The sequence below is a fragment of the Meleagris gallopavo genome, chromosome 16 (genome assembly GCF_000146605.3).
Source record: "Meleagris gallopavo isolate NT-WF06-2002-E0010 breed Aviagen turkey brand Nicholas breeding stock chromosome 16, Turkey_5.1, whole genome shotgun sequence".
Lineage (NCBI taxonomy): Eukaryota > Metazoa > Chordata > Aves > Galliformes > Phasianidae > Meleagris > Meleagris gallopavo.
The window spans coordinates 12039555-12063384 of NC_015026.2; the positions used below are offsets into that span (position 1 = coordinate 12039555).

Here is a 23830-nt window from a genome sequence, read left to right on the forward strand (position 1 = left end):
ACTGCAACACCTTCAGAATCAGAACATCACATAAAGCAAGTATCCATGTAGGAGGAGGAAATAAGGAGCATTGTAGGACAGAGTACTTTTTGTAGGACCCTGCAGTAGCACAAACATGAGAAAGCTGAGTCCAAATATACACACTATTACAAAAGTTTTCTTTTCCATATTGACCTTGCTGGTATTATTCTGCATTTACGTTCCTGTGGGCAAAAGAAGAAACTGAGTGTGACTCGTGGACAGAGTGTGGGCTCATCCCACAGGGCTTATTTAGAGACATCAGGAAAGCACTTTGAAAAAAAGCGTAAGGCGTTTGTGTTTTACTCGCTTGATCTGTGTGTACAGTTGAGTGCTGGCGTTTTTCACGTACACACATGAGAGATGTAAAATGTTTAGATTAAACAAAGCCAAAATTAAAAATATATTGATTCTCTCCTTTCCTTCCATCCTTCTTACTAAAAGTTTTTGGCTCTTCTACATCAGTGACTGTGGTCTATATTGGCATTTACGCTAATGAAGAGCCCACGGTGTTTCCCTAAATGTTCTGCTACAAGTAGCTTGTTAATAGCTTCCATTTATCCAGCAAAAGAAAGACTGCAATCTCCAACATGTTGTGCAATAAACCAAGGACACAGAAGGGGCATGAAAGTGCAGTCTCTCCCTAACTGTGCCATCCTTTATTCCAGCACGGTCAAATGCTTTGTACAGGAAGATGAAACCTGAACTGCAGGTCAGAATAAGCTTGCCCAAGGATCTGTGCTTGTTCCTCTCCAGAGATGGAAATAGACAGAAATGAAATCTGAGTGAGGCCCTGTGGCTTGTAGCACAGTGGTTAGTGGTAAGTTTGTCTAGGAAATTATTATCATGCTCTAATAGAAAGTAATGATACTGCTTGCTGCTTGTACTTCATGCTGGGTGAGAGAAAAGCTTATGAGCAGAAATAAGCATTCTGTTTTTTAACCTACTTTTCTATGGTATGTGATGAAAATGCTAAAATGTGAACTTTATTTCATCAGGTTTATTCCATGAATAGAAAGGAAGACAACACTCCTGATCCTCCTCCTCTTGATATACCAGCAAGATTTCAGGGTGACAATCTTTGAAGAGATTCTGAAACATCAAATCAGGAAACGATGGGAATAAGCTGATTTCTTCCTGAGATAACACTGAGAGCATCATTGCACGTCTGATGGAGAACAGAAAACGAGTGAGAAAGGTAAGACAGCTTCTTTAGAATTAGTTCTTTTGCATTTCTGAAACACGAAAAGCAAAATTAAGTCTTACAAGGAAAACATAATTAAGTTTCACTTGGATAAATTCCATGGCTATAAAGAGCTAATAGAACAAGCACTGTAAGCAAGTGAAATACACTTAGCTTACAGAACTATTTGGCCATCATCTGTACACATAATCACACTGATTCATGTGAAGGTGATACTTACTTAAAATAAAGGTGGGGCACTGATGTTGATAGTTGCTTTCTTAACTTGCCACTGGTGTTCCTTCAAAAAAACAAGATTTGCTTCTAGGTGATCTTGTGGAGGTCCAGCAAAGTGATAGCAGCAGTGCCAGGAGTGTAATCCACGTATGGTTAATCTCCCAGCCTGTACTCTAATGGCTGTTCCACTGAAGAGTAAAGATTCTTTCCAGAATTAGTCACAAGGACTAATTAATTTATCTTCTTCTAGCAATTAGTTTTTCTTGCTGTATTATAATGGATTCTGTGTTCATCATCCAATCAGCAATTTTGAAATGGTCATTTAATGCCTGCAAACCATAAAGATTAAAAAATACAAATACTGAGATCCTCTGATTAAAAATCCATCGGGTAGGAAATGAGTTTTATCTCAGTGAAATTGCATAGTAGAGAAGAAGTCATAAAGATATAAAAATACAGAGCAATCAGTGCCAAAATTTAGAACATCTTTAGGGGACATTAATATTTGCATGTATTTGTCACTAATTAGTCTGTCTGTATTTCCCTGCAGAAGGCAGTCTTCTAAAACAGCCCAAATTCTGTAAGGTGATTGTTTATTTCTGCCATAGGCAAAAACCAAGTGATGCACAGTGCAGTTGCTCAGCTCCCATTGCCCCGCGTGCAGCTGGACCCCAAGCAGTGGCTCGTTGCTGAGCACGTGTGGGGCATCCCTGTGGCCAGCTGAGGTCAGCTGTCCTGCTTTGTCACCTCTCAGCTGCTTTTCCCCCCATCTCCTCATGTTGGGCAGCGCGAGAAGCTGTGAAGACCTTGACTTACCATAAACACTGCTCTACAACAACTAGAACATTGGAGTGCTATCAACGTGATCTTCATCTTAGATCCAAAACACAGAGACCATACAAGCTATTATGAAGAAAATTCACTCTATCCCAGCCAAAACTAAGATATTTTTATGTGCTGACTTTAGAGTTGCTCTTCCTGCTCATTTGGTGAACAGCATTTGATGCTCCAGTTACGATGCTTGTTAGCAGCTGCAAAACCCAACCTTAGGATGGGGCTTAGTTTTGCTAATAAATGGCCTTATAATCTCAGAGTTTTCCTTTAGAAAGCTAGTGGAGAGCATTTTTTAGCAATTGAGTTAGCTTTCCTGTAATCATGCTGCTTTTCAGCAAGCCTTGAACCACATCCCTCTGAAAGTGATAGATGATTTATTCTTGCTGCAGGAGGCTGCTGAAGTTGCTCATTAACAGTTATTGATGCCATAACACTTCTTGCTATAACGGACTTTCTTTTGATTATTAGAACTTCTTTTAGCTTCAGTTCTCAAGAGCTTAGTCATAGCAGCTTAATCAATATTTTGGTGTTTCTAAATGGGATTTTTTTTAAATAATTTGTCCCATTTTTCTTTATTTACTAAAATGTCTATTGCAATCAAAGGAACTGTTTCCTCCTTATTTTTTTTCCTCCCAGAAAAGGTTCTTTCAGAAGTTTCAGCAACTCTTTGCAATGACCAGGAATATGAATTTCTGTATATTCTGTGTTTCCTGGATACTTATACTTTGAAATGTTCCAAGTGCTTAAGTTATTGCAGATGATGTCATCCAACAGACTGTGTGCAAATGACCAGCAGGCACTGATTCCTGCATTGATCTGGCTTTTGATTAAAAAAAGATGTGACAAGGTTTCCATTCATTTAAATGGGAATATGATTAGACCATTAGCCGATCTTTTATTTCTTTTAAATAATGAAATACTATACAAATAGTTCAGAGGAGCTGTTAGTACTACAAGTCCTTCCAGTTGTTAGCTTTTCTTTGTTATAAGATAATCTATAATGACATATTTTCAACTCTCTTGTGATAGCGCTTTGTTCTGTATAATGCTTAAAATTTTTATTGCAAGACGTTTCTCTTGGGTTTGAGTCAGTGCAAAAACCAAGGATGAGTTCTCAAGCACGGCATTCTTTCCCGTGATTTCTGCATTTTGTGCTGCATTTTCTATTGTAGGTTGTACGCAGCATATCTGGTGGATTCCTTCCTACTTCCAGCAGGGATAAGAGGGTGGTTTTTGATTTTCTCATTCTTAATGAATGGAAAAATAGCCCTGCTTTGACTCTTTGACTTACAGTCATAAAACTGCCCAAAGTTTACTTGACAAAAAAGGAGTGAAGAGCTTCTGACCTGCTGGAAAGAAGTGTTTCCCTCTGGATTCACCTCCCAACCGCTTCCAGCAATCAGTCTTTCCCATTTAAATTTGTCAGTACAGATAAAAATCAGACTTCACATTTTGTACCAGTAAAAAAGAAATCCGATTAAATACAAGGGCTGCTCTGAAAGTAAGGCCTTCCTGTTTTGTTGTGCTGGCCCACAGCGTCAGAGGCAGCTGTTGGTGGGACGGCAGCAAAGGCTGAACCTTCCCACCAATATCCCATTGCATTTTGTGGCCGTGTGACAGAGGCAGCAGAGGGGCACAGTGGCAGAATGGCATCTGGGAACAATACTTTTTTTCTGCTGAAACACTGAAAGGGTTTTGTAAGGTACCCAGTAAGAGATTTCTGCCCTAAGATCCTCTTCGGGATGACAATTCCCATTCTCTTGCTTTCTGGTGAATAATTTTTATTTCTCCTGAAGGAAAGTTTATCTTGCTTTTGAAGAAGATTGTCTAACTGGAATTAGTTCGTTACAAGAGCAGAAGGAAAGGTGCTTTTGTTTTTTAAAGTCTTCAGGGATTCAGTCTAATCCTTAACTCTCCAAAGTTGGTGAAGGGATGTTTGTCCAGGACTGCGGTGCTGCCTGCTTGTGAGCTTCCAGAGATTTATCCAAGCAGGGTTTGAAGCAGGTGAATATTCTTTTCAAGCTTCACATTATCTAAACATACACCTTCCTTGGGGTTTAGTGGTAGTTAGTTCATGTTGGTTTTTGTTTTTTGCATTCCAGGGACCTGTGTGTCTGTCTGAAGTGTGAAAATTACCACCTTAAATAACAGCAGGACAAGGCACGTCAGATACAAGTTTTTAGACAGGGCTGACTGCTGATTTTGTGAAGACCCCTTTTTCATATTCCCTGCCAATTGGCAAACCCACTGATGCTGAGCTACTCTGCTGATGGTTTTATTTACTGGGGACTGAATCTGGTTTGTGTGTCAAGCTTGTGACATACATCTCTGAATTTTCTGGAGTGAATGACTTGCTGGGTGACAAGTAGGTCTGGTGCAGAGAGAAGATTAGAACAGAGCTGCTTTGCCTTGTGGCCCAGACTTTTAACTACTTGAGAAAGAAACAATCTTCCCTGTTCTGTAGAGCTCTTATAAAAAGTCTTGGTATCTTTTTTTTTGTTGTTCTTTCCCTGCAGCTGTCAAAATGGTACTTAGCAGGTTTATCCAAAAAACTGAGAGCTGGGGGTATAGTCACTGAGCTGATCCCGTTTTAATCATTGACCTTAAGTGGAAAGAAGCAAAAAATCAAACAAATATTTTTTTTTTCTGATCTTTGAAAGGCTGCCAAAACTAGCAAAGTTGAATTCACTTGGGACAAAGGAGTTGCTTTTGTTTTCCTGCTTCTTTCAGCTTTGTTGTATTTTTTATGGCACTCAGCTATTGTAATTGGAATACAAAACAACTTTGCATCAAATCCCTCTGAAACCAAGATATGCTTCATATTAGTACAATGCTACCCAAAAAATGCTTGTGTACCTTACATGTGTATAATTTATTCCTTCTTGGTAAGTATTCTGAATTCACGCAGCATTTTTTTGTTAAAGGACAAAGATGGAGAGAGAATTTTCCTACACCTCTTTGGCTTGAACAGAATCAAAGTACTTATTCAAATGCAGCAATTTTGAAAAAAAAAATATGAATCTTAATTTTTTTGTATCATACAGACTGCTGACATGAAACCCCCTGCAGATGTTACTTTTATCCTTATTGCTCAATGCTCTGAGGGGCATACACCTGTTCACAGGTTAGTGAGCTCACATACATGCACAGCCCGTCCAATATTCATGCATCCTTCAGGTTCAGTACACTGGGAATAAACCTTAGAACAAAGGCATTTTTCTTAAAAGGTCATTAAAGCTTTCCAGAGGCCAGAACTGTTTAGTAATGTTCATGTAGTGAATTAAGTGGTGTCACATTTGTGATTAATGTCAATTAAACAGCTTGGGCTGATTTTATATGATCTAAAGCAGTTTTGTTCCATATTGCCTGCTGTGGGACATGGCTGCAACTTTGGCTCTGGCTGTGGGCTCCCCCAGAGCTAAGATGATAGATTCTGGATGTCACTTGCAAAGACTGGGAGGTGAATTGTTCAGTATTGGTGAGGATTCTTTGTGTACTAGTCAACATGGTCTAGAATATTTTATTCACTGCCTTGCAACTAACATGAGCACAGGAGAACAAAAACGAACTGGGCCAACTTTGTTTCCTTATGAACATAACTCTGGTTATGTCCATACTGGTTCAGCAATAGAATCTTTTGCTTTCTTGGGAGTGTAAACATTTGCAGGATTAAATAAATAACAACAATTTTAATAATAATAATAATACAGGGACTCCTCCATAAGTCAGTCAGGCCTTTCCTTCAGTGAAACCACCCAGTGCTGTGTAACAGGACAAGATGAGTACAGTTTTGAAATCATTCATGTTCACTCTGAAATGTAAGGACACTGGCTGGAGTTTGATTGATGCAGGTAATGGTTTTTGCTACCAAGGACAGAACTTACAAAAAAAGAATAATTCAAGAAGCTGATACTTTGTAAATCTGATAAAATGCATGTTTTCAACTGGAATTCGGGATGTTAAGTAACTGCTTGTAAATTTATTCTGCTTCCATGCTGCTTACTCCCCTGGGAATATTTATAGAAGACAGCCTTCATTCTGGTGAGCTGAACAAGCTTAGCTTAGTTGTCTTTTGTAAGATGAAATCTTTGTTGCCACCATCCTTACAGAGACCATTCTTTTATCAGTTTCAGTTTGTCCTCAGCTATTTTGAAGTATGAGCACAAATGTATTGTAAATCCTGTTAATATGCCTCTCTCATTTCTGGAGATGCCTTTCCAGATTCATGCTAGGGTTTAATTTGTCTTTTCTTTGAGGCAGAAATGCCACACTGGTGGCTCATCACCATTCTCAAAGCCTTGAGGCTCTCTCTTCCTCTGTCATATGGAAATTGAAGTATTTCATGGGAGTCCATCTGTTCTGATGAAAGCAAGCACCTCACATTTTTTGACCAGCCCAGAAAGCTTTTAGATAGCAAGCTGCTTGATTTCCTGAGAGTTTATTGACTGTTGGGCTCTACCTCTGAGGCAATTCTCCTATGCAGAGTAGGTCAGGTACATAAGACATCCCACAGTGCATACTGTAAATCAAGTCTCAGGCAGGTAATAATCAGATCTAAGGATTTTAGTCTTCACGTGCCTTTGTCTGAGGTAAACCACAAAACAGGGGTTCTGATAACTGTACTAGGATAACCAGAGGTTCATTTTTATAATGAAATATAATGGCCTATTTGAGTTTGATTCTTTCTTTTTTTTTTCCCTAGAGCAAAATTCTCTTCCTTGCAATAGTAAATATTATTGTGCTTCTGGAATAATAAGATACTGTTAGGAGAAAAATCCTGTATTTATCTTTGAGATTGGATTGAGATGTTAGCAACAAATGCAGCCATTTATATGTCTCTTCATGGCTATCCTATCCTTAGCTGTCAACGTTTTCTTGAAGCATCTCTCCATTGTGCATTGTCACCTTCACTTTTTTCCTTAGTTAGCCATGCTTTTTGTTTGAAAAACAAGAACCAAATATGCAAGAAGAAAGACCCTTACTCCTTCAACCCTTCACCTTGATAGTCATACTGATAGCCATTATAACACTAATCCATCACGAGCAGATTTTTTTGTAAGAATCTCTCAGTGGAAGACGATATGTCAATTATCGTGTTACTGAATGCTAACTACAGTGGCTCATAACTTCCAAAGGCAATGCCTTATCTTACGTCCAGTTACCTTCAAGTATCAGACTCCCTTCTCTGGTAGGTCGATGATCACTTTTCTGCTACTACTGATTTCACAAATTGGAGTTCCTTCCTAGAAGCACCCTCATATAGTTGTCTGTCTTGATTCTTTATCAGTTGCTCTTTCTCTCCCGCTGCTTTTTTTAAACAATTCCCTTACAAACTGGTTTGATAAAGCAACTCAGAGAACATGATGGTTCTCAGCCACTTGAAGGTTGATATGTAGTATAGTGAAGCCCTGTTTCATATTAAATGAATTTGTTTCCTACAATGCTTTACTGTCAGCCTTCCAGAAACATAGTTCAAGAGTGGAAGAAGGTTAATTCACTTACAGGAACAGGCCATTTTTCATTTTATTGTTTAGATTCGTTGTATTGCTAAATCATTATCTAGCAGTTAAATATCAGGTTACCCTCCACTGCCTTCTTCAAGGAAGATTTTGGCATGAGTTGTCTGAGCCTCAGGGGAGGTTTAGATTGGATGTTAGGAAGAATTTATTTACAGGGAGTTGTCATCAAGCACTGGAAGTGGTAGAGAGAGTCTCCATTCCTGGAGGTATTTAAGAGAAAGCAGACGTGGCGCTGAGGGACGTGGTTTGGTGATGGGGCTTGTTGGGCCGGGCTGATGGTGACCTCGATGATCTTTTCTAACCTAGACAATTTTATGATTCTGGGAGCAGTAATCCACAGTGTGTGTGACTGCAGGACAGCATACCACTGGAAATGTGATTGACGTTTTTCACTGCCTCACTGGGTTGCCTCTTCCTCAGTCCCTTTTCCATCCTTCTCTCCTCCCCTCCCTCCATCCAGCACTGGTGTTTTACGTAGTTAGAACCAGCAAAATCATACACAGCTTTCTCTAGTGCACAACTTAAAAATGTAGCTTACTTTATTTCATGAGTCATTTGTGCTCTCGAACAAGATGAGTAGAATAGATTCCTTTTTCATGACAATTGAGATAAACGGGGCCAGTATAATTGACAGAAGGATGTGATAGATTTGTATTTGATGGCATTTTCATGATTGGGATGTCAGTGCAAAAAGACCTCTGTTTTTTTGAGGACTGCCTGCTCTGCATATGCTAAAATTGGGTTGCTTTGAAGATACACAGAACTAAGCCCCCAGATGTCTGTGCACTTCTGGATGATATTGGATGGTAGCTGTTCAGAGAGGAAGTACTAAAATGAAACCAGTTTCTTCAATCGGTAGGAAGCCCAATTCACTTAATTTTATACCCTTGTGTGTGCTCTGTAAACATGGTATGCTCTCTTATTACATTTCCACCTCGGTAATTGAAAAGTTCATACAGAAGTTACACGTGGGAATTGTTATTGGAAGGTGATTTCTTTTTTTTTCTGCTCAATAGATACAATTCCCAAGCAATTAAAATTTTTCTGTTATACAACCACAGAATCTCTGCTAAAAATTTCACAGGAACATGCTGCAGTTGTAGAAGAAATAAAACCTTTGAAAAACAGAGTATTTGTAGTAAGGTTAACCAAACATCTAAACATTAAAGTTGTGTATTGACTTTGGACAACAAAAAGAGTTGAGAAATATTTCATGCTGTACTTGGTTGGTTTTTTGGTTTTTTTTGAATGCATAGAATTTGACCCTTAAAGGCAATGGCCTTGTTTAGAGCAGTGCAAGTACAAAGCTTTAATGATTAATGAGTTTTATAAGATTCTATAAATGCAAGTTCTGCTGTTTTCTGAAGATTTGTAAAAAATTATTTTATATACATTTTCAATCCAAGCATTCAGCCTGGGAAAGGCATGAGATAAACTCAGTGTATTCTGCTTGGAAAACAAGATTTTGCTCTTTGGATCTCCAATGGAGTGTACCTATATAGTCAGGGAACACAAATATAAACACTGTTCAGGTCCCTGAGAATAGAGATGAAGGCAGCCTTTCTGCTGGAACAGGACTTCTGTTCCCAGAAGACTTGTAGAACTTAATTCCGAGTTCGCAGAGGTTAATGAAAAGCGTTCAATTGATTTTTCTACTCTGCTTTTATATAGGATACAATGCCATTCTCACTGCTGCAGAACCAGGTCTCTTCCAGTAGTACATTTAGGCAATGCAACTGTCATCTCTTACTTTTTCCTCTGTCATCCTCTCCTTAGGAAGCAAATTATGACTGCTTTATGACAGTGCTGTTATAGGAGCAGCATTCTGTACACGTTGCTTTGTGTTCATAGTAGAAAGCAGGGAGAAAGGTGTGTTTTGCAGTTGGAGAAGGTTTTGAAGGACCTTAAATTCTGAGAAAGTTCAGGTAGAGATCTAATGCCCAGGAAGTTCTGTTGGCTTCCAGCCACTGAAGAAGGATTAGCTGTGCCAGAAAATTCTGTCCAGGCTCTTGTCTTGGGAGGTATCTTTGGATGTTGTGTGCTGGGCCACCAAGCCCTTTGAAACTCTTGCTGACTTCAGGTCACAGGAATGCAAACTTCTGTAGGTACTGGACAATGGATTGAAAACTGTAGTTTCATTATTATTATTATTTTTCCACTACTCTTTTCTGCATCTAGGTAATGTGCAGGATATCTGAACAGTGGTTTTTTGGGCTTTTTGTAGAATAATGTATATGTTCTTGTTAGGAATATCAAATTCCTTTTCCTCAGTCCAGTTAAGTGCGAAAAATGGAATGAAACATACCTCAAGAGAGAAACAGAAATACTAAAATGATAGTTGTGTCTCAATAATCTGCCACTTCAGTGTCCACCATGACACTTGTGCCATGCTTCTGCATCTGCCTTGTCCACATGAGTCCTACCTGACACAAGGATTCTGAGTTCCCTGACTTCCCAGTGTAGTGCAGGATAGCACGGGCTCTGCTGGGACTACTGGTTCACTCCATGCACTGATGGTAGTATGGTCTATCTCAGAGACCAACCTTCTTGGATCTCTTAAGGTGAGTAAATGCTCGCTTCTGGATCTCCAGTGCATAACCTCAAACCTCTGTATTGACGATTCCTGCTTAGTTCTTTGAATACACTTTTCTTTAAAAATTATTACTTAAAAAAAAAAACTAATTAATTTCAAGACATGATGTGAAAGCTTATCCTCTGCTGCTGTAAGATCTAGTGTCAAACTTCCTGTGATGACAGCATATTTCCTATTGCAAATTCCTCTACCTACCCCAGTGGCGGTGTTTATGACACTGTTCATTTTTAATTATGGCTTTCCTGAAATTTTAGGGAAAATAGTCACCTTTTTTTCCCCCCTCTTTTTACCCAATACGTAATCTTTTCAACAGTATTTAATCACAAGGAAAGTATTCGACGTAGGTGCTGGCATTTGGGATAATTTTCAGTACTTCATGAGAGTCAAAGGGTGGCATTTGCCTTTGGATGTATGTGTGCACTAAGGGAAGAAAGGTGTCCATCTGAAAGAGCGGTTTGACTGAAAGTCTCTTCCTCAGTAGGAAACCTTCTATTGATTTCAGTGGATTGGCAGAAATCAACCCAGTAGGTAATTAACACAGGTAGAAACCTGGCCTCATTTTTATGGTATTGCTTAATGATCGTGTTCGTTGCTTTCTTACTGTTCTTCAGAAATGCCGTCAGTTATCATTCATTGAATTTCTTTTGGTTGGGTCTGTCTGATTCTTTGCTTTTCAAAGTCAAAGGGTGAACAAGAAGTGCAGAATTTCATCACAAAAGCTGTACAATGCAGAGGAATTGACACCTAGAGAAACAAGCAGAGTTAAACAGGATTTGACAGGCTGCAGAAAAGAGAGAATGAACAAGATGCAAACAATGAGCAGCAACTACTTATCATTTCACTGGTCACCACAACACATTAAAACTTTCAAAGGCTGTGAAATTAATTGCATGCAGAAGAGCACTCAAGGTGCTTAATATTTTGTCTCTCTGGGACAATTTGCTAAGAGCCATCTTTTGAACTACAAATACAAAGCAGGAAAGATGGGGCTCTCTCTGGCTGTGTCATTCTTCATTTTAATGAGGAAAAAATGTCACACTGAGCAGTGTGAATGTGAAATATTATAATATGCTTCAGTTTTATGTCAGAGCAAGTACGTTTCTTAAAAGAGCCCTAATGATTCTAAATTTTAGACCTTGTTGACAAGACATCTGCTTACTTGGCCTGTGGTTTGAGTCTCATGTATAAACTCATTATCATATATATTAAAAGAAACCTATTAAAATATTTGCATTTTAAAATGAATGATTAAAAAGAACCCATCCACCCTACCCATCTTTCAGAAGCTTGTTCTTTTTGTCGTGCAAAACATTCCACTAGGGAGAGAGAAATAATACGCTAGTTATTTTCAAGCCATTTAACATTTGGGTAATTCTTATAATTACTTTTCTCTTTAATTGTTAAAGCTGGAAGGCTTATATAATATTACTTTTAAAATTCATAGTTCAATGTAAATAATCTTTTCTGTACCCGCAGACCTCTCAGCTGGATGCTGACTATAACCCTAAGGGTGCTCATTCCTCTTTTTGGTCTTATTTATTATTTTCTCCTCATCAGTTTTCTATTATTCTCTTTCCTGCCTCTTCAGCTGTCTAGATGCACATGTAATGGGTGAAACAACACTTGAAGCCTTGCTGCTTGTTTATTTAAACAAACCATACTGAGATGAAAAGAGCTGATGATTACAAAGATGTAACAAATCTTATCTAAAAGCTCATCAGGCTCTTGAGAGATTTTAGAAGATCTCCCACCTGGACTTGAGGCTCTGAGATCTTTGCCTGCTGCCCGTGGTGCAGCACAGAGCAGGATGCTGCCCTTGCTTTGGTGGGCAGGTCGCTGCTTGGCTCTGTTACGTTCCACTGAGCTGGTGGTTTGCAGGTTGCAGGCAGTTCTTCTGGTCTCCTCTGGTAGATCTGGTAGTCACAAGAGAACATCAGAATATGTCCACAGGCCAAGAGGCCGCTTGCTATGCAGACTGTTTTCTAGGTCTTGTTGTTAAAAGGCCTCTGCAGAAGGCACGAGAGGAGTGCTGCAGCATGTAGTGGGGAAATAGTCAGCTGAGAAGGTTCTGCTGCCTTCCAGCCCTGAGCACCCACGAGGCTGGGGTGGCATGGGTCTGCTAACACACCCACCAGCATCGTGCTGGGATTTGTATTTCAGATGCAGCGGAGATGAGATTCATTTACTTTGGAGTACTGCTGGTTGCTCTGAGATGAATTTTGTTTGGTGGCAAGGCTAGCAAGAAACTACTTTGCTGCTGAGGTTCTCGTGCCTAGCGAGGAGACGTCTTTATTTCCATACACTCCTCTTCCACTCTCCTCTCTTAAAAAAATAATCTTTGGTGTGTCAGTTTCCTGAAACATGCTTAGTGCTTTCTCAGGCATTTAAACCATTTTGTTGCATATTGAAAGCAGCTGTATGGGAAAAGGAAACGGCTCCTGCTGCTTCACAAAAGCAGTATGTATAACATCACAGCTGGAAATAACATGTTTTATGAACCTGATTTATCTCTCTGCTGTGTGGTATAAATCCTGCTTCCTCACTGCATGGCCTGCACGTGCATTTTCATGCATGTGCATTTCACCTAATCCTGCAAGGTCCTGAACAAGGTGCAGAGGAAGGATTCAATTAAAAATAAACATTGATTAAGGGATTGCTGTAACTCCTACACATCCTCTGCTGCCTGCCAGGGCAAGCACTCTGTAGAATGGTACAGATCAATGAAAATATTTCCTACCCACTGGAATTATTACATACAGTACCTAATACAATATTTGAAAATCAGAATTATAACCCATGCAAAGCAGAACATGCTAACACCTCACTTAACACAGTCCCTTTGTTCCATTTCATGGTTGTTAGCAGACGATAGACTTTTATGACTTTCATTTTATGACATTTTCCCTTTTGCACAATGTATTTTGTTGCCAGTTTTCACGGATTGCCAAATCCTTTGTAGAAGGTCAGCTGCCTGGTCCCTATTAAAATATCCCAGTTGTCCATGGTCCTTAGCTAATTTATTGTCCCCTGTCCCCATGATGTTGGGAAGGGTCATAGGTAACTGAGGCAGAGAGAGAATGAGGTATGTGGGTACTTCACATGATCAAGATGTGTAGGAGTCAAATGCAGCTGCATTGCTTGCTGCCATACAGGGCTGTCTGTGAGTGAACTGCAGGTGCAGCTGTGCTCCGAGCTGCCAGCCCCAGCTGCCTTTCCAGCCCACCTGTACCAGCAGGTATCTGTGAATGTCACGTACTCTTCTGACTGCTAAAAGCCAGGGAAGCTGCATTCTGTTTCTCTTCATAGATAATCCAGTTTCTGATTTAGTTGCCCTAGTATCTTGTCCTGTGATGAACATCCAGTATTGAACTACAAAACCTTGAGTATCTCTGTGTCTTGACTATGTACAGTATGTGCAACATGGTTATTATGAAGGTTAGGCAATGATCAGAAGCCCAGCATGCTTGTTACTGTGTAAACCCCAGCAAGATGTCCCTGTCCTGCAATTTGAAACAGCAAAGATGTGTAAGAGGTGGGAAGTGCTGTTTGAACAATGGGGAAGCTGAAGCACATTAAATCCCTCACCCAGCATCACACACACCGTCTGTGATCAGTTTGAAAAACACTTCTGTCTTCAGTCTTTTGCCTGTAACTTAGCAGCAAGTCTTCTGTCCTGCATGTGAACCCAACAGGTATACAGCCCGGTGACAGTTACTGATTAGCAAAAAAAAGCTGTGATGCTTTATAAAGTGCTGGAGTATTTTATGTTTTCATGCCTGTTGTGGTGTCCTTCCCTCTCAGCATGAGACAGAAAGAGAAAGAGATCCTCCAGATAACAGTGTCTCGTTAGTTACCAGTTCAGCCAAACGTGCTAGTTTGTCTGTCACTACGCTACGGTTATCTGCAGGATAGGAATAGAAAACTAATGTCTAATCTTTAAAAAGGGCTTAGGAAAATTACTTCAACCTTTACCCTGCCCCAGCTCAGCTCTGCTTAAATCCTAAAATGGTCTAAATAGCTTTTGTTTCCAAGATGGACATCAGGGCACCGTACAGGAGCCACAAGGAGGGAGGCAGCGGCAGCTAACTGGGGACAGAGATCTGCACATAAAGACAAAACTGAGGAATGGTACATTTCCAACTTTCTTTTTGTTTCCCTAACAAAGAAAGGTGCAGCTGTGCATCTGGAAATCTGGGAAACCAGCAGGGGAAGGTGCAGGTTGGACAAGGAGCAGAGCTCTCATCCTTGAATGCTAGCAAGAAATGCTGACACCTAATTCAGTGAGTGTTGAATTCTTTCTCTGTGTCATTGTGACTTCTTGGTCTCCTAGAGAAGATCTTGGATATGGTTGTCTACTAAAACTTTTAGGAAAGAGTAAATAAATCTTCAGTAGTCTCTGGGGATTCCATCTGTGGCAGCAACAGGCTGCAGTGCGCTGAGTCGCAGCCTCTCATAACCACTGGAGAAACCTTCGGTGCTTCAGGAGTGTCTTGAAAACATCACCCCAGCTTAGGGTGGAGGAGGATAGCAGTGTATCACCTCGTGATACTGGCTTAAACATTTTTACTTTAAAACACATTTGCCTGATGGGAAAGAGAAGATGTAAAAGCCCATTTCTCAGAAGAGAGCGCTTTCCTTTGGTCTTGTGGGAAGAAAGAGGGCTAATCTATGCTGCTCGAGGATTTTTTATTTTCCTTTAACCTCAATTTCTACTAGAAAAAAATGGTAATTTATGACCATATTTACTGGCTTCAAACTCATTATTAATTTACCTTTGCATTTCTCTTCAGTCTGGACTGTGCTGTCGCACAGAGCAGCTGCCTCACCCCACATCACACGCTGTGCCCTGGTAGAGCCTTCTGCATCCCGAGGTGAGTGGAAAGGAGACTGCAGGCCTGCATTCCTGCCCTGCTGGCACACCCCTTCATCAAATAGGAAGGGCAACAAGGACGAGAAGATGGCTTGGCATGGTCCAAAACAGGATGTAAGGAGCAGCCTGTGCTGCCTTGGCCTGTAGTAGTATTTCAGGATGCTTCAGTGAGATTCATCTCAGCTGAACACCAAGTGCCTCCGGCTGCTCCACTCCATTAGGTGTCTGCACACAGCGTTAGATCTAACTGGAGTAGAAACTTGATTTGCTTTCACTGCGTGCACTTTTGGATTCAAAGTGGTGTCCTTCCTCCTCCCCAAACAAAGGTGGAGTAATGGAAATAGCAGTGAGTCACCAGGTATACGGGGGAGACTGGCAGTAGCATTAGCGGTTCTCCTGTCATTCTGCTGCCCCTCAGAGTGCATTGGGCAATGCATGCCTCTGCTCAGGGTGTCCGAATGCTCTGGGTCACCATGGCAGTGAAAGGCCCTCCATACTTTATGGGAGGTGTTTATAGCATCAATCTCTAGGGCAGAATTAGAAAAGCTACTGTGAGTACCTGTCCTTGCTGTTAACTGCCTTACTGTTGAATGAAGCACAACTACAGCAAATGGCCTTAGGATGTATGTAGAGAAACTGGAACGTAAGGTTGTAAGTTTCTAGTGTGTATTATGGTTGATATCTCAGTAGTGCTTGGGTTTGGGATTGGGACAGGCAGCTGCTCGCTCTCTTTGCATACAGCATGGCCAGCAAATGTTCAGAGCTGGTGTTCTAATTGCAGACCCCCAGCCCCTCCCATCTGCACTGCAGCTGCAGTCCCTCTCCTGGTGCTGGCACAACACTGCTGCAGTCTCTTGTTGCCAAATAATGGAACTGAGCTTTGTTAGTGAGGCAGGGCAGTGTATTGTCTGTGTATTTTGTTGGTAAGGATACGCTGTAGCTTGTTTTTTCTTTATTATCCATAAAGTTGAATTATTCACAAGCAATTTCACTCTAAAGAACTCTCATGTACGTTTAAAAAATAGAAACAAGGCTTCACTTTCATTTCATTATGTTCTAATCTTTACAAGGGTTTGTGCTTCTGCTCCTGAGATGCCTTTGACTTACAAGGAGAAGGTTACCTCGTACCTTCTAACGTGCACCCTTATTTGACAGCCACCTTTCAGCTCAGTAATTACATACACAAATAGCATGCTATCAAAATGTACCGTTAAATACATATATTTCTTTTAAATTCTTGCAGCTTATCTATTTGGGAAAACATTTCTGTACCCGTAGACAAGAATTTCAGTAGCTAAATTGTCTTTCCCATTGCACTGAACTTCCCCAGAGTCCTTGTAGATGTTCAAAAATAATTCCAAAATACCTTAGGAATAAGTATGTAAAGAACTAGTGCTCTGATATTGAAAGTACGTGAGACCAAATGGGAAATTGTCTAAGAAGTAATACCAGGCAGCTACCCAGTACATGGCAATGCAAAATGTGACTTCTTCCCTTCTTCCATCAGAGGTGCTGCTTTTAACTGATACACTTCAGAGCCCAGTGATTAAAAAGTCTTGCGAGCAGTATGGAGCCACTGCCAGCTCTCATGTTATCCTACAAACGTTAGCAGTGATCATCCCTATAAAAATGTGCACGTTTTGTTAACTGCTGTCATTTATTTCAGAGCACTTATTGCTATAAAACATCAAAGACGGTTTAATTAAGAGCTTAAATTTTTTATGCTGTGAAGTAGAAATATTTATGAAAGACCTCATCAGAGGCAGAATATTAAAACAAAACAGGTGTTTTAGCAGAAACACAAATAAAATGTCTATCAGTAAACATTAAAAAAATCAATTATTAATCGCGGTTCTTTTAATTCCTATTGAATTGCCTTCCAAAGATTCTGTGCCTAGCAAAGTATATGGCTCTGCAGTATTCTCCTATCCTACCTCTTGGCCTTCCTATTTCTGTCCTGGGGTGCAGCTGAATGCATGATATGCATCTTCAGAAAAGTTCTTAGGATCAAACTGAGATGAAGGTTATAACCTAATAGAGCCGAGTGTCTGAATTGCTTCCTAAGTGCTCTGTTGGAAGAGATGACTTTGCCATTTCCTTGGCACGAGCAACTTTTCACTTCTAATGTTAGTATTTCTTCACCAAACCCGAGAAGTTCATTATGAACCCTTTGGTGGTCTGTAAAATGGTATGGTGTTTTCTAGCTCTTGCTCACATTTTTATTGCTAGAACAAAATCAGATGTAGTTGTCTCTCCACTGTACCTGAGCTTGTAAGGCTGCAGTGTCCACTTTGGACAGGCAGATTGGTGTGGCAGATCCTCTTTTGGTCAACACCAGCTTTATTTGTCTTTTGAAACCCAAAAGTTCTGGGCCTTTGGCTCAGAGCAGCCTGTAGGCTGCCCCCAGCTTCTCCTTCTGTTGTTACTGCCATAAGGTTGCCCCCCGCCTTAAACCACTTGCTTGAAACACTGCATTTGTATTGCAGCATACTATAAATTCTGTATTATTTATAGTTCCCTCACAAACCTTAAGGAAAATGTTGCTTTTGGTTCCATTGAAATTATGGTTGGGTCAAGATTAATGCTACTAAATCTCCATTTATTTCTGAAGATAAAAGTTGTGTTTGTCTTCTAGGTTTTTAATTATCCGTATCTGTTTGAGCTCAGAGTCTACCCTGTGCTTAGCAGGGGGCCACCAGCTGTGCTGGAGCGGGCTGATTCACAATAGGTGGCAATAAGTAAGGATGCAATCATGGTAATTAGCAGGTGGGAGGGAGATGTTCTACCTTATGTAGCTCTGAGAGCCTATTCTAGAAAAGTCCAAGTTTTCACTGCTGGTTGAGAAATGTGATTGGGTGACAGGATCTATGTGAGCTGTGGGTAGAACTGAGAGGGAGGTGGAGCAGGGGAGGGGGAGAGCCAGGTGTTCCAGTCACCTATAAAAAGCTCTGAAGAGGGCTGAAGGTGCCTTATCTGTGCTGTGGGTGCCTTGGGATGAGATGTTTGTTCCTGCTCCAACTGGAAAAGCTTTATTGATTTATTTATTCTATGGAAAACCGGTCTGTCCTAGTAAGAGCCTCACTAGCTGGGAGGTGGACTTGAAGCAGATGAGAGTACAAAAGGAGTGAGGAGGACATCCTTTTGTGAAGCTTTCCCACGCTTCTTGGGATGAGAAGGAGCAAAGTGCTGCTGCTGTGTCTGGAAGCGATCGGTCTGCTGAAGGTGAGTTCTTGTTGCTGTTACTGTGAGCTCCTTCATCTGCAAAGGGGGAGAAATGCTGATGTTTTGGTGCAAATGAGGAGTGAGGCTGAACATCTGAGAAAGAGGAGGGTGCCCATTCATGGGGCAGAGCCTTCCCTGAGGGCAGCCTGTGACTTATGCTGTGGGTGCTCTTTCCATATAGAGCTAAAAACGTGATGGAATGCTTATCTCAGGGCTTTTAAGCTATGTAGATAAACCTAATCTTTGCTCTATTTTCATACTGATGGCAGTGATATTGTTGCAAAATTTAGAATGCCAGGTAAATATTCAGTTTCATCGATCTGTCATCCAGTTCTATTGTAATTGTCTGTCAAGTGACTCTGTTTTCTCGCTCCAAACTCCTAATGGAGCTATTCACTTTTTTCCAACAACTGTTGTTCAACTCAGTGGGTGAACTTGGTTGGCAAAGCTCCCGTTGGTGGTATTGGAGGCCAGATTCCACATATGCTGTTTCTCTGCTAATTAGTGGATTTATGATTTTCCCCTTTCCAGTTCTCTTCAACAATTAAAGGAACTGCAGTGAGTGCATCTCATGCGGTCTGCTGCTTAAGAGAGGGAGGAAAGGAATCAAACTCATTAAAACATATTTATCCTTTGTGATGTAAATTTGATGACTTAATTCAAGGTACAAAATGGCAAGTGAGGTTGCCTGTCAGCTTTGTTGAGATTGCAGTATGTGAAAATGGGTGCCTCAAAGACAGAGGTTTCCAGTAACTTCAGCTGTGAGCAGGTTTATTGTAGCTGTGTGTCCAGGGCTGGCTATGACAGTGATCCTCCTCTCTTCATCTGAAGTTAGCAAAGAAATTAGACTATTGGCTAAGACTCTTGTGGTCTTTGGAGTGGCAGAGCATATTTTCCTTAAATCTTCCCTCTGGGGAAGTGTTTACATGAATGCTTTAGATTTATTTTTTTTAAGGTAATCTTAACTTTCAAGTTATAGAAAGGTTAATCTTTCTTCTGTTTCCTAGTGCACAAAATCCTTGCTTACTGGAAGCTGCAAAGAAAGTGTCATGACTCAAAACATGGCACAGCTCTGGTATTACTGGTGGGCGGGGAGGAGGAAATCAGCTGTTGTCAAAGCAGCTGTTATTTGGGTAGAAATAAAATGCTGCAGGTTTCACCTGAAGAGTTCCCTCTAGCTTCTTCTCAACTGCTCAGTTCCTTCATCTACTTTAATTTGGCCAGTAAACTGATGTGTGAAAATCATGTGCTAGTTCAGAATCATTTATCCTGTGAATAACGTGCTTGAAACTCCCTCAGGATGGCATTAACCTTTATGTCAATGCAAGTGAGGAGCTTTGTGTGATTTCTTAGGCTGTTGTGTGCTAGGTGTGAACCGAGTGCAGTTGAACATAGTTCATCTTGTAGCAGAGTAATTAAAAAAATGTTTTTGTAAGGGAAACATTGCAAAGATGCTCCCTCTGAAATAATGGTGCTGTAATTGCAATATATTATTGTTTTTTTTATCTTGTGTCTACTTTTTAAAGCTCATAGATTATGATGCTCAGACTGAAAGGTATTCCTGCTTCTTCCTCATCTCCCCAGTCAGCTGCTAACTTAAATGCAGCTCTATTTCTAACTACCCATCAGCACTTGCTTGACCAGCCAGAAGATACTTTCTTGTCTTGTAACGTCTTGATTCGCATTTTGCCAGATAACCAAATAGAAGATAGTCTGTTGTGCAGTGCAAGCTGTTGATACCAGTGACAGAATAGTGAAGTTGGCTAATGTTGTGGGACAAGCGAACAGGAATGGGAGTAGTGTGCTGAAATCAAAAGGTCATCAACATGTGTCTGCGACTGCTCCTTCATGGCCCTGTTTTTAACACAGGGGACTTGACTCGTTCCTTGAATCTTCTGAATACTGTATTAAGGAAGGACTTTTTGCTGTAGACATCATACAATCACCAAGGCTGGAAAAGATCATCCATTCCAGCCATCCATCTACCACTAGTGTTTCCCTACTAAACTGCATCCCTCTGTACAACATCTAAATGGTTCTTGAGAACCTCCCAGGAAATGTTGCATGGGGCAGAAGTAAACTCTTTGTTGGAGTTGCTCCCATGGCTGCGTTTGCACTGCACATCTCCTGAGTGCTGGTGCCATAGGAACAGGGAGGACTGCTGCTCCTACTTTGGCGTGGTATGTCAGCGATGTGTGCTGTAGGATGTACTGCTTCTAGCAGAAGATATGGCAGGACCTAATTAGCCGGCAATTATCTAACGTATAAATTAGCTAGAGCAATAGATTCACTGCTACCTCTACATACGGTGTCAGAGATCGCAGTGAAAGGCTGCTCTGAACTGACTGGTCTCTTTTCAGAGAGCTGCTGTTAGGGGAGTTTCCATTCTGGTTTCTGAGGCTGGGATTATGGCCCTATGCTGTGTAGTAGGTGAGTACCTGTAATTCCCTAGAAGTCCGTTCAGCCTTCTGTGAGCTGTGAGTTTTCCTTTGGGGCTCTTCTGGGCTGCCGATTTCTGTGAAACTGAACGTCCATAGCTCTGGGAATATTTAGGTGTTGTCAGAGGAGTGTGTTCGTGTACCTCGTGGATGTCTTGGCTGGGGGGGAAGGGGGAGAAGCACTCACTGTTCTGTGTCTTTTCTGGTGCCAGAGGAGCTAATTAATGAGAGAGGGGAAACGGCCCAGACAAATAGAACTGGAATTGAATTCAAATGCAAATTTCACCTGGGGACTTTCTTCTACTTTCTCTTAAATTTTGGAGAGCACTGCGAGATGAAACTTCTTCTATAATGTGCCTCAATTAGAGCAATGAACGCAGAATTGTCTGAGTATGTGCTGACTGTGGAACTTCTGTGACTTGTTTATCTGAATGGCTGCGACCTTTAAATGTGGGTTTTTAATACTTGAATATTTTTCTTGAAATCACATACTTTTAAAAAATACAACTTTACAGGAGTTTTGTTTTATAGGAGTAACCTAAGTATTGTCTTTTGGGAAAGTTTGCTATTCCTGTGTCATTAACAGTAGCTTCTCTTGATGTTGCTTGTTGAGATTCTTGTATAATTTCAGCCTTTCTCATTTTAAGTTTGTCATTTTCCTTTGTGTAAAGTGCAAACAAGTGGTTTGTATTTTGAAAAGAAGAAAAAGTCCTACCCTCTTTAGTTACAATTCGGAGTCTATTTCAGATGTTCTGTGAACACTGAAGACTAAATTTAACAGTGCTGGTAAAACAGACAGAGAAGCTCCCAGGCACGTAGTCAGCTTACCCCAGGTTATAAATATGTGCCCAAGACTCATTTCAGAAGAGAGAACAATGTGGACTCCCTTGCAGTTCCACAGGAAAATTATTCTGGTAAAGGATCCAGCTGGCATTTTGATTGACTTCAGATGAAACTTGCATTCCAGGTTTTTATTGTAGCTTACACAAGCTGTCCAAGTACTCACAGCACATCCCCATGGAAAACAAAAGATGATGTATGTGCAGCTTGGTTTTGTTGCTACAGTGAATACATGTGCAAGCTTAAAAAGAAGAAGAAACATTGAATGGTTGGGGTTTGAAAGCACACAGTTCAATAGGAATAGCCTGAGTTGTGCAGGGTTTGTTTGCTTTGGTGGTTTTTTTTGGCTTTTTTTGGTTGTGATGTTGTGTGGTGTTTATATACATCACTATGGTGCAAGGCAACAGAGGGCTTTAAAGTCATGATCTTGCTGCTGCTTTCACTGTTGTTCTAATGCTTGGAGGCCTTTCCAAAGGATCAGTGGTGGTGTCTGTTAAGCTCCCTGCCCCAGTCCCTCACTCTATCAGCAGGTGGCACCGGGCATCCTCCGTGCCCTTAAAGGGCAGTGGCTGGTGTCAGGTACAGCTTGGGGCATGGCCACAAACATCCGCACAGAGGGAGCTCACCTGTCTGGAGTATGGGGCATGAGTTCTGTTCCTGAGCTGCTACGACAGAGGTGGTTCTTCACCCAGTGCTGCTGTACAGCCCGTATCAGGGCAGCAGAATGGTTAACTGCCCTTTTCTTGGTGGTGGTGAGCACCCCGTGTTGGTTACATCTGGTGCTGTTAGGATTTCTTCTTTCTCCAAACCTATACAAACACAAAGTTGAATCGTTTCCTGAAATATCTTTGTTAGTCTTCAGAAGCACAGATGAGCTTGTACTTTACCAGCTACAGTTCTCTTTGTTAGCCTCGATACTGTTCAGAATGCAAATTAATCAAGGGTCCTATGCATGAGGTACCACGTGGTGGTGTAATTAAAACCGTCTGTATATACAGTGGGGCCAAAGTGGAGTTGCACGGGCAGTTCTAATTTGGGCATTTCTTAATTTTGGAGTGCTTGGCTTAGCAATAAAATGCTGTTTTATTGTGGTTTTTCGATGTAATTGAAAATATATTGGGAGATGAGCAAGTGAAGTAGGAAACAACACAAGATAATTACAAGCAGATCTTCCTTTGGGCTCTTGGACCTGTTTTAAGAGGGTAATTAGCCATAGACCCTGTGGCTTCTGACTCCCAGTCTCAGCTTAAACCTCTACATTCTGATACATGAGGATGCAGCTCTGAGACTGGGAGAAGCTGTCAGGCACATGTATTATGCATGTTTGAACCTGGGGACAGCAGCTGGAGTTCTGCTGGCCTCTGCCTGCTCAGCAAGGATGTGTGTGCAACTGATTTCAGTGAAGCAAAGAACCTGGGAAGCAGTTCTGTTCCTATGAGTGGATGAACTGTACCGCTCTTAGTTTTTCCTTTTCATTTCATTGTGTTCTAAAGGTGGAAGTATATACAGTCATAGTTGACTTTAGCCTGTCAGCTATAAAACCAATTAATTTGATTTTTCCTTTTCACTTTGTTTATGGGTCATCGTGTTTAGCCCTTCTGTTTCCTTTACTCTGGTTACGCAGGCATTTCCAGGTGTGAGTGCTGTTTGAAACACCAGATCCGGTGCAGATGGTTATTTCTGTCATCTGAAAGCAGGTCCTGTCTTTCAGGAGCAGCCCCTTCGTCTCTTCTTGTTCCCTTCCGCTGACTTCTAAGGCTCGAATTCCCTTTCAGTGGTCTCCTTCAGAAGGCATTGGAAGGGAGATGGGTCTCTGGCCGCTGCTCCTGCTACAGAAAGGAAGCTTATAGGGGTGAGTTCTCATCTCTGACAATGGTTTGCTGACCCGTTTCTGATGATCAAAACCAGCCCTTTTAAAAATGGAATGGGTCTGACAATGGGAGATTGGAGTATAGCTGTCCTGGGCAGAACTGTGTGATTAGTAGACCAGATAGATACAGCCTGTGGTGCCAAACCCTGCTGGATCACTCTGAAAATCTGTCAAACTTTTTTTTTAAGCACTTGCAATAAGAATTA

General features: G+C 41.0%; 1 long non-coding RNA gene across 1 annotated transcript; it reads left to right on the top strand.

The window, feature by feature from the left end:
* The first annotated feature begins 1020 nt into the window (after window positions 1-1020).
* Window positions 1021-16941, top strand: LOC109370258. Its single transcript, XR_004161467.1, has 3 exons — window positions 1021-1216; window positions 14550-14664; window positions 15175-16941. It is a non-coding gene; the product is annotated as an uncharacterized LOC109370258 (long non-coding RNA).
* The last annotated feature ends 6889 nt before the right edge of the window (window positions 16942-23830 follow it).